This window comes from Bos taurus, chromosome 18 (genome assembly GCF_002263795.3).
Source record: "Bos taurus isolate L1 Dominette 01449 registration number 42190680 breed Hereford chromosome 18, ARS-UCD2.0, whole genome shotgun sequence".
Taxonomy (NCBI): Eukaryota; Metazoa; Chordata; class Mammalia; order Artiodactyla; family Bovidae; genus Bos; species Bos taurus.
Genome location: NC_037345.1, coordinates 59,481,698 through 59,495,798, shown reverse-complemented (window position 1 = coordinate 59,495,798; position 14,101 = coordinate 59,481,698).

Below are 14,101 nucleotides of genomic sequence, written 5' to 3'. Positions count from 1 at the left end.
TGCCCCGACCTTGGACAAAGAGTAGCTCCCCTCGGTCAGGCTTGTTAAAGGCCACAAAAAACAAGCTGAATTCTTAGTTAGTGGTACACTGATGTGTGGCATTTTCAGATCCAGTAAGTGATAAAAGTGTTTAGCCTGTGAAGGCAGAAATAGAAAAACATCTATTTCTGCTTTATTGACTATGCCAAAGCCTTTGACTGTGTGGATCACAATAAACTGTGGAAAATTCTAAAAGAGATGGGAATACCAGACCACCTGGCCTGCCTCTTGAGAAACCTGTATGCAGGTCAAGAAGCAACAGTGAGATCTGGACATGGAACAACAGACTGGTTCCAAATAGGAAAAGGAGTACGTCAAGGCTGTATATTGTCACCCTGCTTATTTACCTTATATGCAGAGTACATCATGAGAAATGCTGGGCTGGAGGAAGCACAAGCTGTAATCAAGATTGCTGGGAGAAATATCAATAACCTCAGATATGCAGATGACACCACCCTTATGGCAGAAAGTGAAGAAGAACTAAAAAGCCTCTTGATGAAAGTGAAAGAGGAGAGTGAAAAAGTTGGCTTAAAGCTCAACATTCAGAAAATGAAGATCATGGCATCCGGTCCCATCACTTCATGGGGAAACTGGAAATAGTGGCTGGCTTTATTTTTCTGGGCTCCAAAATCACTGCAGCTTGTGATTGCAGCCATGAAATTAAAAAATGCTTACTCCTTGGCAGGAAGGTTATGACCAACCTAGACAGCATATTAAAAAGCAGACATTACTTTGTCAACAAAGGTCTGTCTAGTCAAGGCTATGGTTTTTCCAGTGGTCATGTATGCATGTGAGACTTGGACTGTAAAGAAAGCTAAAAAAAAAAGAAAGCTGAGCGCTGAAGAATTGATGCTTTTGAACTATGGTGTTGAAGAAGACTCTTGAGAGTCCCTTGGATTGCAAGGAGATCCAACCAGTCCATCCTAAAGGAGATTAGTCCTGGGTGTTCATTGGACTGCCTGATGCTGAATCTGAAACTCCTATACTTTGGCCACCTGATGCGAAGAACTGACTTATTGCAAAAGACCCTGATGCTGGGAAAGATTGAGGGCAGGAGGACAAGGGGACAACAGAGGATGAGATGGTTGGATGGCATCACCAACTCAATGGACATGGGTTTAGGTGGACTCCGGGAGTTGGTGATAGACACGGAGGCCAGTGCTGCGGTTCATGGGGTCTCCAAGTGTCGGATGTGACTGAGCAACTGAACTGAACTGAAAAGAGAAACTATTAGAAAGTTACCATAATCACAACTATATGAGAGGTTATGTCAATTAACAATGGAAAGAGAGGACTTCCTTTGGTCCAGTGGTTAAGAATCCACCTTGCAATGCAGGGGACACAAGTTCTATCTCTGGTCAGGAAACTATGATCTCACATGCAGAGTAACTAAGCCCGAGTGCTGCAACTAGAGAGTCTGTGCTGCAGCTAATACCCAACACAAATATTAAAAAAAAAAAAAAAGGAAAGAGGTACTCAAAAATTACAGATATATCGCTAATGTGTAAAATTGCAGTAGTGTTTTGTATGTTTTTCTTGTATCCTGACACCTAATACGTTTACTAGAAATTCCTGTAAATCCTTTTGCCTTTCACATATTCCATTTCATTAAATTTCCTATTGATGTAACAAATCACCACCAACTGAGTGGATTAAAACAACAAATTTGTTCTCTTGCAGTTCTGGACGCCAGAATTGTAAAAAGAACCCACAGCCCTGTGGTGCATCTGGATTCTCCAGGTCAGAATACTTTTCCTTGCCTTTCCTGTTTCTACATGTTATTTTCTTCCTTTGACTCATTGTTTCCTTACTCTACCTTTGAAAGCTGCAAGGTGGCATTAAAAATTTTTTTAATATTTATTTTTTTTGACCAGTTCTTTTTTAAGCACGTTTGATGTTTAGTCGTAGCATTCAAGCTCTTAGTTGTGTCATATGATATCTAGTTCCCTGACCAGGCATTGAACCAGGGTCCCCTATGTTGGGAGTGTGGAGTCCTAGCCACTGGACCACCAGGGGAGTCCCAAGGTATGTTAAAATCTCTTTACCTTCCATGACATCACTGGCTTCAAGATGATTCTATCTCCATCTGTATTTTTCTTAGAAGGACCTTTGGAATGATATTTCATTTACCTGTTCATCCAATCTAATCTCCTGTGTGCAGATTATAACTAGATCACATTTGCAGACTGCCCTTGGACATTTAAAGTAGTACTCAACATGTTCTAGATAAGAGGATGCGGGCAGTATTGGGGCAGGAGGGAGTGCATTATTCAGCCTACCACAGCCAGACTGTCTTCTCCTGATGGGTGTACAATTTTAACATCCTTTTCTCTCCATATAGCTTTTATCACTTTTTGTTAAAACATTGATTTGTATTTATTAATTTGGCGATGTTGGACTTCGGTTGTGGCACCTGAGATCTTCAGTCTTCCTTGTAGCATCTTTTCCTTGCAGCATGTGAAGTCTTAGTTGTGGCATGTGGAATCTAGTTCCCCGACCAGTGATCAAAACCAGACCCTCTGCATTGGGAGCACAGAGTCTTATCCACTGGTTGGACAACCAGGGAAGTCCTTAGAGCTTTTATTTACTTTACTCCCTTAATTTACTGGCTAGAATGTCTAAAACAATGTCAATAGCAGTGCTGAGAATGGACATATTGGTCTGCTTCCTAATCTCTGGGGAAAAGCATCCAGTCTTTCACCATTGAGTATGGTGTTTGCTGTAAGTTTTTGCAGGTGTTCTTTCTTGAGTTGAGGGAGGTTCCCACTCTTCTTTGTTTTCTGAAGTTTATATTATAAATGGTTGTTTACTTTTGTTAAATGCAGTTTCTGAATCAATTGACAAGACAGTTTGCTTTTCCTTCTTTTGTCTGTCAACAGTCTGGATGACATTGATTGAAATTCGAGATAGCCTTCTATCCCTCATTCTATACCCCATTGGATCACGGCATACAATTATTTTTGTCTCTTGCTGATTTCTATTGCTAATATTTTGTTAACAATGTTTGCTTCTTCATGTGGGATTTAGTTGGTAGTTATCTTTATCTTTTCTTTTCTTCTGATACCTTGTCTCGTATTGTCTCACGGTAATACTGGCCTCATACATTGAGCTGGGACGTGTTCCCTCCTTTTCTTTGGTCTAAAAGAAATCATGTCAAGTTGCTGCTAAATCTTCTTTGTATGTTTGTTCAGTTAGTCAGTTCAGTCGCTCAGTCATGTCCGACTCTTTGCCACCCCATGGACTGCAGTACTCCAGGCTTCCCTGTCCATCACAAACTCCCGGAGCTTATTCAAAATCATGTCCATCGCGTTGGTGGTGCCATCCAACCATTTCATCCTCTGTTGTCCCCTTCTCCTCCCGCCTTCAGTCATTATCAGCATCAGGGTCTTTTCCAATGAGGCAATGCTTTGCATCAGGTGGCCGAGGTATTGGAGTTTCAGCTTTAGCATCAGTCCTCCCAATGAATATTCAGGACTGATTTCCTTTAGGATAGACTGGTTGGATCTTCTTGCAGTCCAAAGGACTCTCAAGAGTCTCCTCCAACACCACAGTTCAATTATTTGTCCCTTAGCTTTCTTTATAGTTCAACTCTCACATCCATACATGACTACTAAAAAGCCAAAGCTTTGACTAGACGGGCCTTTGTTGGCAAAGTAATGTCTCTGCTTTTTAATATGCTGTCTAGGTTGGTCATAACTTTGCTTCCAAGGAGCAAGCATCTTTTAATTTCATGGCTGTAGTCACCATCTGCAGTGATTTTGGAGCCCAAAAAAGTAAAGTTTGTCACCATTTCCATTGTTTCCCCATCTATTTGCCATGAAGTGGTGGGACCAGATGCCATGATCTTAGTTTTCTGAATGTTGAGTTTTAAGCCAGCTTTGTCACTCTTTCACTTTCAGCAAGAAGCTCTTTAGTTCCTCTTTGTATGTTTATTAGGTGTGTCTAATACCACTGTTGTGACTTTGTTACACTAACACTTGTTAAGTCAAGGTCCTCAGTGCTGGACGTTATGTCACAACTCAATAGAAGACTGCAAGGGAAAGCGAAATGGAAGTGTGTTTTACTCACACTTCCTGGAGGAGCTGCAAGGCAAACATCAAGGGCTCAAGTGGGAAGTCAGGGCAAGATGCAGAGAGCCAGGCAGGGACAGCCTGGGGCTTGTACCTTCATTAGGCTCTATAGGACTGTGAAGAAAGCTGAGCACTGAGGAATTGATGCTTTTGAACTGTGCTGTGGAGAAGACTCTTGAGAGTTCCTTGGATTGCAAGGAGATCCAACCAGTCCATTCTGAAGGAGACCAGCCCTGGGATTTCTTTGGAAGGAATGATGCTAAAGCTGAAATTCCAGTACTTTGGCCACCTCATGCGAAGAGTTGACTCATTGGAAAAGACTCTGATGCTGGGAGGGATTGGGCCAAGAGGAGAAAAGTACGACAGAGGATGAGATGGCTGGATGGCATGACTGACTCGATGGACGTGAGTCTGAGTGAACTCCAGGAGTTGGTGATGGACAGGGAGGCCTGGCGTGCTGTGATTCATGGGGTCACAAAGAGTCGGACACGACTGAGCGACTGTACTAACTAACTAACTAACTAACTAGGCTCTGTAGATAGAGTTCTCTGGGGTCCAGGGTTAAGACTGGATCCAACTTTGTTCTTTATCCTGAGAGTGTAATGTTCCATGAAACACAGGGCCACTCTGCTACGTGTGTCCAGTGACAGGTGAAAATTATTAGAGCACTTAGTGTTTTCTAATGGACCAATTTGTTTCCTTCCTGCTCTGTGTGAATCTAAACACATTAAAATATTTCTCTAATTTAATACAGATATTCTGATTCTACTATCAAGGTGGGTAATAAAAACTCATGTTGAAATGTTCTCTATTCATTGTATCCTACTTAAAAGTTAGAGAGGCATGGTTACAGATGTCATTTCTGGCTGCAACAGTCTCCCCGTCGTCTACTCCACACCAGGAAACGTAAGGGGTGACCCACAGCTGTCTGAGCCAAGTCACTGTCCCCTGGGCTGAACAGGATGGCTTGGAAGCTCTATTATAATACAAATAATTACAAAATGCACATATACAGACAGGAAAATTTCAATTCGCATCCTTATCAGAATAATTTTAAAAGGTATTTTTTGGAGTCCAAAGCCACAAATCAAATACATCGCAACTTAATCATGCATAAGCAAACAGCTCAGCACTCATCTGGCTCCAGATCTCCACCCCCTCATTTCGTGTTTCCCTTTCATTTTGTTTGTCTATTTGTCCCTCTCTGCTGTCCTGCCTCTCTGCACATTGTTACCCCTCAACCTTTCTGAACTGATTCCTTGTGTCCCTCTCTTTCAGTCCTGCAGGTTACCACCATTCAATCCGTGACATGCCCTTCATCCCCACTCTGCCCCACCTCTGGTGGCAAAACTACCTTTCCACACTCTCTTCCTCTGCTCACTTTGTCCCCGCTGCAGCCCTTCTCCTCTCCCAGCATCAAGTCTCTCCCGAGGCCATGTCTTCCACCCTTTTATACCCTCATTATACTGATCAGCCCTGGAGTAGGAAATGGCAACTCACTCCAGTATTCTTGCCTGGAGGATTCCATGGACAGAGGAGCCTAGTGGACTACAGTCCATGGGAATCACAAAAAGTCAGACACGACTGACTAACCTTCCCTTTTCATACTGATTAGGGGCTCCTCTCCTATTCTGTCTTTACTCCTTCATGTCCCAAGAGATCTCAACTTTCTTTTACTTTGTTTTTTACCATCTGCTACTTTCACTGTTTATTCTTTCATTCTTACCATCTCTTTGCAAAACACCCATCCTCCACACTGTCCTCTGATCTCACCCACTCTTCTGTTCTCCTCACGTTTCTATTCCTCTCAGTCACTCAGTCTCCTGACCCCTCTTGCCCACACATTCAGAGTAGGTGGGATGCAGTAAGATGTCTGCCTCATGAGAGAGCACTGATGAAATCAAAACTCAACAGTTTAAGGCAAGACAGGAAAATTAAACGCAAACTTTCCCTCTGCCCATTTTAGCCCCCTCCCTCCTCTCCCGTGAGCCCTCTGTTAACCAGACCTCGATGGAAGAACCTGCTCAAACATAAAGATCAATTTTTCTTCCTCTGGCACCAAGCCACATCACTCCTTAGAAGACAACATTCTCAATATTCTAAAGGATCACAATGAGACAGAAGGAAGGGGGCAGGGCACAACCATTCAAAGAAGTGGGGGGAGGGGATGACACAGTCATTGGGAAAAAAAGGACCTGACAAAAAGTAGTTAGAACCCCAACAAGGCCCAAGATGGCAGAAGAGTCTACTTCCAGTTGACCTTAAGCCTCATTACACTCTCACTCTAACACATCACCTAAACGACACACCCACAGGCACAATGATAGTTCACAGGATAACCATAAAAGATCAAAAAGCAGGCACAGGCTCAATTCCCAGAAACCCTGCCCCTTCCTTAAATAGAATCTTCTTCCCATCTACTTTTGCTTCATTGAATAGTCTTTGACTGTGTGGATCAGAACAAACTATGGAAAATTCTTCAAGTGATGGGAATACCAGACCACCTGCCATGCCTCCTGAGAAATCTGTAGATCAGGAAGCAACAGTTAGAAGTGGACATGGAACAACAGACTGGTTCTAAATAGGGAAAGGAGTACATCAAGGCTGTATATTGTCACCCTGCTTATCTAACTTATATGCAGAGCACATCTTACAAAATGCTGGGCTGTATGTAACACAAACTGGAATCAAGATTGCTAGAAGAAATATCAATAACTTCAGATATGCAGATGACACCACCCTTATGGCATAAAGTGAAGAACTAAAGAGCCTCTGGATGAAAGTGAAACAGGAGAGTGAAAAAGCTGGCTTAAAGCTCAACATTCAGAAAACTAAGATCACAGCATTCTGTCCCATCACTTCATGGCAAATAGTTGGGGAAACAATGGAAACAGACACTATTTTGGGGGCTCCAAAATCACTGCACATGTGACTGAAGCCATGAAATTAAAAGACACTTGCTTCTTGGAAGAAAAGCTATGACCAACATACACAACATATTAAAGAGCAGAGACATTACTTTGCCGACAAAGGTCCACCTAGTCAAAGATATAGTTGTTGCAGTAGTAATGTATGGATGTGAGAGTTGGACTATAAAGAAAGCTGAGTGCCAAAGAATTGATGCTTTTGAACTGTGATGTCAGAGATGACTCTTGAGAGTACCTTGGGCTGCAAGGAGATGCAACGAGTTAATCTTAAAGGAAATCAGTGCTGAATATTCACTGGAAGGACTGATGCTGAAGCTGAAACTCCAATACTTTGGCCACATGATGCAAAGAACTGACTCATTGGAAAAGACCCTGATACTGGGAAAGATTGAAGGCGGCAGGAAAAGGGGACAACAGAGGATGAGATGGCTGGATGGCATCACTGACTCAATGGACATGAGTTTGAGTAAGCTCTGGGAGTTGGCAATGGACTGGGAAGCCTGGTTTGCTGAAGTCCATGGAGTCCCAGACAGTCGGACATGACTGTGTGACTGAACTGAACTGAGAGCATTACAGTAAGTGTATTTTAGCAGGTCTTTGAAAAGGAGTACCCAGGCAAGAGAGCTTAGATAAATTCAAGAGATACAGCAAAAATCCAATGAGGATCCATCAGAGTTTCTAGAAAGAGTTTATTATACTTATAGGCACTACTGTGATGCAGTCCTGAGGCCTCTGAAAATAATGAGAATGGTAAACATAACCTTTATTGGACAAAGCTCCCCAGACATCAGAAACTCACAAAAGTCAGATGGTCCACTTGGAATGACCCCTTCTCAACTGGCAGATGTTGCTTTAAAAGTGTTCAACAACAGGGAACAGCAAACGAAGCAAGAAGATGCAGGACTGAAAGCCACATTACCTCGTGGCAGCAGTGGACTCCCAGGGCACGAGTAACCTGAGGAGAGGTGAGCCACCGCGGGGGAGGGAACAACAGGCTTAGTGTAAGGAGGGCACTGGAAAACAGACTGTCCTTGGCTAAGGAGTGAGAAGGAAAACAGTAACAGACAGGAGCCTGTCATTGCAGTAGAAAGAGATGAACACTCTGATGATGCCCCAGGAGCCCCAGGTACCTGTGACAGTGGGGACAAGCTGACTGACCTTCTGATAGCTGCAGTGCAGCATACTTGGTAGATACCAAGATGGCGCAGAGAACGACTCAGTCCATCCCGGTCACAAGAGTTTCTGGAGAAGTGCAAAGCTGTTCTTTCTTACAACCTCTGCAATGCCGATTAGGGGACCTCAATCTGAAACACAGTTTCTTATATATGCCAACGTGTCCAATCCCTCTTTTGTAAATTAAATGCGCAAATAATTTTTTCACCAGAAAAGCTTGACATCAGCATCCTGTCAGAGCACCCGGTAAGTAGGCAGATGACACTTGTGGACACTCTGGAGAAGAAGACTGATTCCCCCTCCCCAAGTATACAAAAAGGTAAGGCAGGAAGTGTGCACTGACAGCACTCCAGGGGAGGCTGACAAACACGTGGCCAATACAAATCCTGTTATTAGGGACACTGGAGGGATTCCCTGGTGGTTCAGTGGTTACAAGCTGGCACTTTTGCTGCAGTAGTCCGGGTTCAATTCCTGGTGAGGGAACTTAGGATCCTGCAAACTATGCAGGACAGCTAGAAAAAAAAAAAAAAGGACACTGGGACACCTAATTTAAAACAGTACCTTCTGAGGCAAGAGACCCAAAGATCATTCAAACAATTCTTGAAAAGTTGGCTTAACTGGGACGAATTAAACCTTGTAGATTCCTATATAAAACCCCTATCCTCCCAAAGAGCTGAACTCCACAGTGTAGAGTTCAGCTTGGAATCATTGTCCAAGACGTGAGGGCCACTAGTGAGACAGCCCAAGATTTGCAGCCTGTAACAGTAATCCATATATGTTCTGCTCAGAACTACTGTGGGACAATACTGCGGGTTCTCAGTTCTGGGCTTGAAGGACACTTTCCCCTGCATTCCTACTGCAGAAGAACCACTGCAGCTGTCTGCTTTCTGGCGGCAGGACCCAGAAGCACAGGGAGTCCAACCGTACTGCTGGACAGTGTTGCCTCAAGGACTGAAGATTTCCCCTACCTTGTTTGGGGAAATGTTGGCTAGGGTTCTTACACCAATGTTTGTCAATGACTTGGTCACAACAAGTGAAATATCTACAAAATACCATAGGAACCCTGAACTCCGCTGATTGTGGATGGAACGGCTCCCAGAAGAAGGCAACAAGCAACAAGTCATGTACCTGGGTTTCATCCTCTGCCTGACAGAAAATAGGCAACTGCCGGCTTGGGAACACCCAAGACACACAGAGCTGAGGGGCTTCTGGGAAAGGCAGGATTCTGTCGAATGAGGATCTCGAACTCAGGCTTTAAAAGGACATATCTTGAGCTCTTTACTTTGACAAAAGAGCACCAAAACAACCTGTGAAATGAGAAAAACTAGGTTAGTCTCGGCTCCAGCTTTGGAACTAGCAGACTTAAACCTTTCACACTGTAGGTCCATGAGAGACAAGGCGATTCTCAAGCCATGCGAGGTTCACTACAGATCAACTTGTCAGAATACCAGGTGGTGTATCCAGAAAAGGAGTGGGCATTCACTCTACACCACACCATACCTGGGGGACATGTGTGCATGTGGAACTGTCCTGTCTCCTGAGGCCCTCTTGCACAACCGTGCCACAGCACACTGTAACAGCACCCACACCAGGAGAGATGCCATAGCAGATTCACAAGTTCATAATGGAGCCTAACCTGCGGAAGACCATCCAGCGAGCCCCTCAGACTTGCATGATTCATGCTAAAAATAAAGACTGCTGTCAGACCTCCCCAGATGGGGACCTAACACAGGAACCTGGGTCGCCCAGGACTGGCAAGCAGACTAAAGTAAATCAAGTTGATAAGGATAGAGAAAAGGGACAGAGTAGGTGACTAAATAGTTAATCCCACTAGGGGATTGTAAGTAAAGAAAAAACTATGGGAGACTCTGTACGTTAAAGGATCAGTCAAGAAAGCAGGTTTTCTCAGCCACAAAACCATGTGGCAAAGGCACAGGACCTGCCCCCAAAGAATAAGACAACATTGGCATGAGCCCCACATCCTACCCGGTGGGCTCAGTAAGTTAATGACCCCCTAGGACATGCTTCTTTGTGTGCACTAAAAACAAAAATATAGGGAAAATGTGACATTATGCTCAAACCTGAGATGATTTACCAAATTTTTGTGTATTTCCATTGAGCCGTTCGAGTCCAAGCTTGACCCTGTAAGGACAAGAAAATTTCGCCACCCGATGAGGAAGAGGAGCTGATGATGAAAGCTGACTTCTAATCAAGAAGTTTGAGCATAACTTTGCTAGCGGGTGAGATGAGTGCAATTGTGCAGTAGTTTGAACATTCTTTGGCATTGACTTTCTTTGGGATTGGAATGAAAACTCACCTTTTCCAGTCTTGTGGCCACTGCTAAGTTTTCCAGATTTGCTGGCATATTAAGTGCAGCACTTTTACAGCATCATCTTTTAGGATTTGACATAGCTCAGCTGGAATTCTATCACCTCCACTAGCTTTGTTCATAATTATGCTTCCTAAAGCCCACTTGACTTCACATTCCAGGATGTCTGGCTCTAGGTGCGTGAACACACCATCATGGTTACCTGGGTCATTAAGATCCTTTTTGTATAGTTCTTCTGTGTATTCTTGCCACCTTTTCTTAATCTCTTCTGCTTCTGTTAGGTCCATACCATTTCTGTCCTTTATTGTGCCCATCTTTGCATGAAATGCTCCCTTGATATCTCTAATTTTCTTGAAGAGGTCTCTAGTCTTTCCCATTCTATTGTTTTCCTCTATTTCTTTGCATTGTCCACTTAAGAAGGCTTTCTTATTTCTCCTGGCTATTCTTTGGAACATTTCATTCAAATGGGTTTATCTTTCCTTTTCTCTTTTGCCTTTCACTTCTCTTCTTTTCTCAGCTCTTTGTAAGGCTTCCTCAGACAAGCATTTTGCCTTTTTGCATTTCTTTTTCCTTGTGATGGTGTTGATCACTGCCTCCTGTTCAATGTCATGAACCTCCATCCATAGTTCTTCAGACATTCTATCATATCTACTCCCTTGAATCTATTTGTCACTTTGACTGTGCAATCATAAGAGATTTTATTTAGGTCATACCTGAATGGTGTCTTGTGGTTTTCCCTACTTTCTTCAATTTAAGTCTGAATTTGGCAGTAAAGAGTTCATGATCTGAGCCACAGTCAGCTCCTAGTCTTGTTTTTCCTGACTGTATAGAGGTTCCCCATCTTCAGCTGCAAAGAACATAATCAATCTGATTTCGGTATCTACCAAATGGTGATGTCCTTGTGTAGAGTCATCATCTCCTGTTGTCAGAAGAGGGTGTGTCAACTAAAAGAGATGCACAACTTGAGAGTTGCAAGTTAAGTTTTATTTGGGGAAAATGAGGACAGCAGCCAGGAAGACAGCATCTCAGATAGCTCTGACAGGTGTCCAGAGATCTTTGACTATTAAGACCTAGTCCAGTAATAGCACATTGAGTGGCGTATCAGCAAAAACCTTCTTCAGAACAGGGAATGAGCCTTCCCAGCAACGTGGGACCATATGGTCATGAAATGCCCTGCAAAGTATGGTCATATTTGCTAAATGGTCATATCAGTAGAATAGTCTGAGCAGTCTGAGAGACCACTCCAAAGCAGCAGTGGGGGAAGTTCAATATATAAGGTTTTGGTGAAGGGGAAGTTCAATACCATGAAGCGCTCATTTCACAAAAGGTTTTTTGTTAGTCATGAGGATCTGATGTCACCATGAACGGATTTAGTGCTTCTCTAGATAGGAGCAGATGCAAGGATTGAGATCATAAAGTCTGTTCCTAAAAACATCCAACTCTCTACAGACCCGTCCTACCAGAGTCCCTGGAGCAGAGTGCCTCGCTCCACTCTGAAGTCCCTCCGGTCTTGTTGAAAGTCCATAGCTTTAGCAGAATGGGGTTCAATCTCCATGGAGGCAGAGGGTAAATGCCTTTGCCGTTCGCTCGTTGGCAGTGCCCTTCATAAGTGACAATTTGTAGTTGAAACGGCCCTCTTGTGGTCATACATCCAATCATGTTTTGGGGGGCATTTCATGAACATTTTGTCTCGTGTTGCTGAGAGGCTTGTTCCCAGTTCTGAAGAAGGCTTTTTCTGACAGGTCACTCAGTGTGCTATTAGTGGATTAGGTTTCCATAGTCAAAGATCTCTGCAGACCTGTCTTCTAGTTATGGTCCAGGAAAGTATTCCTTCTTGTTGCATCTTCCCATTTCTCAGTTCCATTAAGTCACTCAGCTGTGTCTGACTCTTTGTGACCCCAAGGACTGCAGGACGCTAAGCCTCCCTGTCCATCACCAGCACCCAGAGCTTACTCAAACTCATGTCTATTGTGTCAGTGACGCGATCCAACCATCACACCCTCTGTCGTCCCCTTCTCCTCCTGCCTTCAGTCCTTCCCAGCATCAGGGTCTTTTCCAATGAGTTAGTTCTTCACATCAAGTGGCCAAAGTATTGGAGTTTCAGCTTTAGCATCAGTCCTTCCAAAGAATATTCAGGACTGATTTCTTTTAGGATTGACTAATTTGATCTCCTTGCAGCCCAAGGGACTCTCAAGAGTCTTGTCCAACATGACAGTTCAAAAGCATCAATTCTTCAGCACTCAGCTTTCTTTATAGTCCAACTCTCACATCCATACATAACTACTGGAAAAACCATAGCTTTCACTACATGGACCTGTTTTGATAAAGTCTCTGCTTTCTAATATGCTGTATATGTTGGTCACAGCATTTCTTCCAAGGAGCAAGTGTCTTTTAATTTCATGGCTGCAGTCACCATCTGCAGTGATTTTGGAGGCCCCCACTCTCAAAAAAAAGTATCTCACTATTTCCATAGTTTCCCCAACTATTTGCCATGAAGTGATGGGACCAGATGACATGATCTCTGTTTTTTGAATGTTGAGCTTTAAGCCACCGTTTTCACTCTCCACTTTCACTTTCATCAAGAGGCATTTTAGTTCTTCTTCACTTTCTACCATAAGGCTGGTGTCATCTGTATATCTGAGGTTATTGATATTTCTCCCAGCAACCTTAATTCCAGCTGGTGCTTCATCCAACCTGGCATTTGGCATGATGTACTCTGCATATAAGTTAAATAAGCAGGGTGACAATACACAACCTTGACATACTCCTTTCCCTATTTGGAACCAGTCTGTTGTTCCATGTCTGGTTCTAACTTGCTTCTTGACCTGCATACAGATTTCTCAGGTGGCAGGTCAGGTGGTCTGGTATTCCCATCTCTTTAAGAATTTTCCACAGTCTGTTCTGATCCACAGTCAAAGGCTTTGGCATAGTCAATAAAGCAGCAGTAGATGTTTTCTGGAACACTTGCTTTTTTGATGATTCAGCACATGTTGGCAATTTGATCTCTGGTTTCTCTGCCTTTTCTAAATCCAGCTTGAACATCTGGAAGTGGAAGTTACTCCCATATCTAGAGTAACATTATTACAATCACTGATCACATATTGAGTTATACACTTGATCAACTGCTTCAAGTCCAGTTATCATTATTTTTGTTGGAGGCTCACACACTTGGTTTGGAGATGACAATGGCAACCCACTCCAGTATTCTTGCCTGGAGAATCCCAGGGACAGAGGAGCCTAATGGGCTGCCGTCTATGGGGTCGCACAGAGTCGGACACGACTGAAGCGACTAAGCGGCAGCAGCAGCAGTGATTGAAGGAGCTGAGAGAAAGAGCGAGCTGAAAGGAAGCATAATCACTTGGGAGTGCCAGAGAGTTGGGAGGGAGGGAGGGCAGAGATGGAAGAAGAAAGGCAGAAATACAGGGAGATTGAGGATCACCAGGGAGGTTGGAGAGAAAGCAACTTGAAGGCGAACAGATGGCAGAGAGAGGCAGGGTGGGAGGCAGGGAAGAAGTAGAGAGGAGGACGGGCACAGCAGGAGAGCAGAGAAAGGGAGACATAGA